The sequence below is a fragment of the Mesocricetus auratus genome, unplaced genomic scaffold (genome assembly GCF_017639785.1).
Source record: "Mesocricetus auratus isolate SY011 unplaced genomic scaffold, BCM_Maur_2.0 Super-Scaffold_100011, whole genome shotgun sequence".
NCBI lineage: Eukaryota > Metazoa > Chordata > Mammalia > Rodentia > Cricetidae > Mesocricetus > Mesocricetus auratus.
In genome coordinates, this window is record NW_024429195.1 from 68,754,788 (window position 1) to 68,760,648 (window position 5,861).

Below are 5,861 nucleotides of genomic sequence, written 5' to 3' on the forward strand. Positions count from 1 at the left end.
CTTGCCATTTTAGAAGCCAGTCTCTGTGTTATTTTATAATTTACTTTACAGACAAACCTGGGGGAAATACAGGTTTCCTAAACAGACAATACATGTTCTTTGTTCCAAAACTGTCTTACACAGATTGCTTACTTTTTCTAATATTATTTAAAACACAAGTTCTAAAAATTCTGTGTAACCATAAGTAGAAGTCCCCCTGTAAAGGAAGACCAGTGAGGGTGCATACAAACAATGCAGGCTAATGTTGTGACTTTTTACTGTGCCCAACTGACTTATAGAAGAAAATTTATAGAGATGTTCTTCTAGGATATTTCAGTTCCTCTGGTTAAAATATTCAAGAATGTCATTGGTTATGATTTGTTAGAGCCTGTACTATTTACACCAATAGTTGAGAAGTTTACTATCCAGGTCAGTTTCTTATTTTAAAAATAACTCTACTCCTAAAGAAGTCAATTTATTTTTCAAAGAACATATAGGTGGTAGCTGACCAAAATTAATTCAAGCCATTTGAGTTCCACTTCAGTACACGTTTCATTAACTTGTATGATTATCCAAATGCATATGTAACGTAAACTATGTCCCAATGAGACTCCTCTGTTCCAATAAGTAAAAGAGTTCTCTATATATTGATATACTAGGTCAGTTATTGTACCATGTACAGGAGTACTCTAAAAATTCATTGACCACTATATCTCTTCTCAGACCATACCCTGATAAACACCAAGCCCAGAACAATTTACCTAGGAGTGATATAAAGAAAATGCAATTTCCAAGGCACTTGTGTAAAAGATGGACATTTTTGAACATGTCTTTCAGATACCACATGGACTAGACGACAACTGATGTCTCTTTCAGAACCAAGACCCTGTCATTCTCTCACCAGCTCAAGAAATTGAAGAGACAACCTCACTCACCCTTCTAAGAGCTTCACTTCTTGCAAGGGATGGACATAGTGGGGTCCATCCACAAAGCAATATGAAAATAGTGCATCCTGATTTCAAAACCTCTGAGAAGCCAGTATCTTCTCTGTACAAGCTTCCAATGAATTTGAGGCATTAAATCTATACATGACCACTCTTTGATTACAGTGAGATGCAGATTTATGGCTAAGTACTTTTTTGTTTGTTTGTTTGAGACTGGGTTCCTCTGTGGCTTTGAAGGCTGTCCTGGAACTAGCTCTTGTAGACCAGGCTAATCTTGAACTCACAGAGATCCTCCTGCCTCTGCCTCCCGAGTGCTGAGATTAAAGTTGTGCGCCACTAATGCCTGGCTTATGACTAAGTACTTAGTAAGCATGTGAGCCAGAAGTACTGTGTTTGGCCTCTAGATTTAACCCAGAACTAGGAGTGTGCCCCATTGTCCAGGGGAAAGGTGCTGTAATCGCCTGGATACAGGACACCCATGGTGTAATGGTTAAATAGGACTGGGGTAGTATCCCATTTACACTGTTTGCTCTTGACAAGTACCTTAGAGAAAAATAATCTCTCACTTTCTTTAAACCATGCATAGTGAGCCGGGTGTTGGTGGTGCACACCTTTAATCCCAGCACTCGGGAGGCAGAGGCAGGTGGATCTTTGTGAGTTCGAGGCCAGCCTGGTCTACAAAGTGAGTTCCAGGACAGCCTCCAAAGCCACAGAGAAACCCTGTCTCCAAAAACAAAAACAAAAACAAAAAAAATGCATAGTGGACCCATGTTTTAACAGGTGAGATGTTTTCCACAGTGGCACAGCCACCAGTGAGAGCTGCATGGTAGAAAAAGGAGGAAGTCACATGGGATCTGCAGCACCAGACTCTAACCGGCATTCCTTAGCCCACAGCGTTCTCGGGCTTTTTGACAGACAAAAAGATTCTAACTGAGATGCCTTGTTTCATAATTCATCAAATTTGCTACTAAAGTCATGGTGTTTTAAACTTAATATATGCTGTAAAATAATAAATGATACAATGAATCATCAGAATTAATAATATATAGAATCAAATATTTTTGAAATTCAACTAAATTATCCCATATATCAAAAAACATGGTGTTTTAGGTTAAAACCCGGAAGTCTGTTTTGGAATATTAATTTAAGATACATTACATTCATTTATGCTGTGGAATATTTTTTAATGATGCGAAGGTGTGTTGCATACTTTTCTGTTGATTTGTTTAACTCTGTAAAGCTGTGTTTCTTTGCCTGTATAAAACACCTGGTTTGTCTAATAAAGAGCTGAATTGTCAATAACTAGGCAGGAGAGAGAAATGGGTTGGGTTTGTAGGTAGAGAGAATAAATAGGAGAAATCTAGAGAAGAGTGAGGAGTGAGAAAAGGAAGAGAAGAGGACACGAGGGGCCAGGAACCCAGGAATACAGCCAGCAATGGAGTAAGAAGGAAAGAAAGATATATAGAATTAAAAAAGGTAAAAAACCCAGAGGCAAAACATAAAGAGAAATGGGATAATTTAATTTAGAAAAAGTGGCTATAAACAAGCCAAGCTAAGGTTGGGCATTCATAAGTAAGAATAAGTCTCCATGTATTTATTTGGAAGCTGGGTGGTGGGCCCCTGAAGAGAAAAAGAAAGACTACAGAAGTCTCCAGTAGCAAAGGAATAAGCATTGATTGTAATTATTTTGTAATAAAAACAATCTCATAGCATTTATTGTCACCTGATAATAACATAAGAGCCACTAAAACAACATGAATAAAGGTTTCTAACTGTGCTCCCAACAGAAGAAATCTTTTAAAACACTGTACTTCCTCTTCAACTTCTTGAGTACTTGAGTTTCTCATTGGAAACACTTTGGAGCAGAGTAGTATTGTCCCCTTTCCTTGTGATCCAACCTAGTTATTTCCTTGACTTTGTTTTAGGGTGAATCTCTCCTGCATCATCTAATATGAAGCTCATGGACTCATCAAAGCTAACAATGCAACCTCCATCTGCATATTTACTTGCAAATATAACCACACCTGAATTTGCAGTTATCTGAAGATGAGATTGATGGGCTGTACCATCACCTTCTCCACCTTCTGGCCCTGGCCATGGTATGCCATGGTAGAAGACCACACGAGTAGGCCATTGGTTGTGATTTTCCAGATTGTCTTTAGAATGTTCAAGCTGACAATCTGAATGAATTCTCAAGAATGCAAAGTCACATACCTCCAGCAGTATCCTACTGAATTTTATTTTCCAAACTTTTCACTTTACTAGTCAGTTTACTATAAAATCTTTCCTTCAACACTGGCCCATGCCGTAGTCCCCATGGGAATATGTAAAGCCAACATTTGATATCCTACTAACTTCTAGTTTGAAACTAAAGAATAAACCACATTTTGGTCAAAACAATTACAGCAGATATTGCAGACTAAGGCATTCAACAACCAATGTAATCTCTTACTGTGATGCCTTCCTACAGAGTACAGGCTGGAAATCTAACTCTCACTTTCCACCAAAGGATTCTACATGGGATCAGGGTTCTTGTAAGCCCTCTAAAATTCTCTAAGCTCCTAGAGACCTTATAGCATTTATCTTATACTTATATTCCCTAACCTGGATTCCATGGCTGCGCCTAAACATCCTGACCACTAAAGAAATATGTTAATCCTGATTTTTTTTAAGATTGGAGACATGTGGAAGCTCATAGCATATAATTTTATGGCTGTCTTGTTTTCCTTGGCATTTCTAACTTTATTTTCTTGAAAGAGAAGGAAGGCAGGCTGGGCCTGAGGAGCTGTGAGTACTAATCAGACATGCTTAGTTGTTTCTCTCTTGTTCCAGGCTGACTCACAAGCCATCTGTGCAGATATGTATGTAGTCATTCTCACACTGATCTCCATGTGGCAGCCAGTGCTGGATGACTGTACAGGACAACTGAGTTCTTAGATGGGTGAATGTCAGGGGCTAAAGTATTGAGAACAAAGGAACATAGGCATTAGAAAGCATATTCATCAAGGTGTCATTTCACAGGTTTAGAGTTCTAAAAATGTTTCCCAATAAGAAGTAGCTCCTGGAAATACCCTCTTGGAAACACAGTTCATTGTGTGTATGTATATATTTTCGGTGGTGGATGCATGAGCTCATACACACAGAAGTCAACCGCAAATATTCTCCAGGAGCTGTCTACCTTGTTCATTGAAACAAGGTTTTTCACAGGAGTCTAAAACTTGTCAATTAAGCTAGGCTGGTCAACCAGAAAACCCAGAGATCTGCCTGTCTCCACCTTCCCAGTGCTGGGAGAACAAGCATGCATCAGTCAGGCCCAACTTTTTACCTGGTTTATGGGGATTAAACTCAGATACCCATGTTTGAGCAGCAAGCAATTTAGCAACTAAGTCATCTCCCCAGCTCCAGAGATACAGACACTTACACTCACATACATTAGATCCACTGAGTCGGAAATGTGGAAGGTTAAGCCCAGGAACCTGTGCATCAGACAAGTCTCCAGCTCACTCTGATGCATGCTTACATTTGAGAACCACTAAGGTAGGTCAGCTAGTCCCAGTTAAGGCAGTTGGATGGAGTCTCAAAAGAGTCACATAGCAGGTTAGGAAAGAGAAGACATCTTTGGAAGGAAGAGGTCTTTGATTTCAAAATAGCCTGATTTAGAAATAGAAAAGCTATAAATGTAACTCCTTTCACATACACAATGAAAAGAAGCTTTAGCAAAAAGAGCACCATGTCAAGACTCTGGATCATTGCCCGAGAGCCTTGAAATTTTAAGATCAAGCAATTTATAGTGAATTGATTAATTTGTCTGCACATTCGTTTCATCACTGAAAATGAATAAATGGGACAAAGTCTACTCAAACACGCCTGGATTCTGTTTTCTATCAGTTCTGTAAAGATATTCACCATGGTATGTAATGAGCATCATATTGCTTCCTGCCTTCTCTTTCCAGTATAAAAGTGAGGCAGAAGTTTCCCAGCATTCTCTTTCCCTATGCTGTGTCTAGAGGAAAGTTTCCAAAAGATACTATAGTTCTCCACTCGAATTCCCTACTCCAGGAGTACACTTCAGCTCAACCCAAGTCCAGCAAAATCCACTGACTATGACAAAAATCCAGAGTAATGCATATTTAGGTGTTGCCAATATCATAGAAACATGTGCAAATCACTTACATATCTGCTTAATTATTAATCCTTTTTGCTTACACATGTGACTTAGTTGCCTTTTTATTGCCAAGAAGAAATATCATGACCAAGGCAATTTATCAAATAAAGCATTTAATTGGACTTGGTTATAGTTTCAGAGGTGGGTTCATGGTCATTGTAGCAGGGAGCATGGCAGATAGGGAGCAATAGTTAAAGCCTTACAAGTTGAGGCACAACCACAAGACAGAGAGACAGGGAGACAGAAAGAGAGACAACTGAGAATGATGTGAGCCTTTGAAATCTCAAGACCACCCCCAGGAGCAAGCTTCCTCCAACAATGTCATGCCTACTAATCCTTCCCAAACAGTTCTAGTGATCAGTGGACCAAGCATTTGTATATGAGCATATGGGACCATTCTCATGCAAACCATCATAAATGTTAAGGAATAGACTGAATTTTTCATGAGTGTGTGGTCATGAGTGTCAGTTCAATAGCTTTGATCAGCTTGTGACATTTAAGAATCAAGACTTGGGGCCCTTGTTGTTTTTGCCAAAGACTTGGGTTTCTCAATACCCATGTGGTGGTTCACAACCATCTGTAACTCTAGCTTCAGGGGATCCAAGTTTTTCTGACTTCCAAAGGCACCACCAAGCATGCATGCGATACACATGAGGCAAAACACAAACAAAACAAAATGAATAAATCTTTTTTAAAAAGTAATAATCAAGACTCACTTACACTCACACACGAAAAAAATGAAACAGGTTGTTATTGTACTTGAAAGACAACAC

At 39.1% G+C, this 5,861-nt stretch overlaps 1 pseudogene; it reads right to left on the bottom strand.

The window, feature by feature from the left end:
- Positions 1-2,741: 2,741 nt before the first annotated feature.
- Positions 2,742-3,031, bottom strand: LOC101837666 (annotated as a pseudogene).
- Between the last annotated feature and the right edge of the window lie 2,830 nt (positions 3,032-5,861).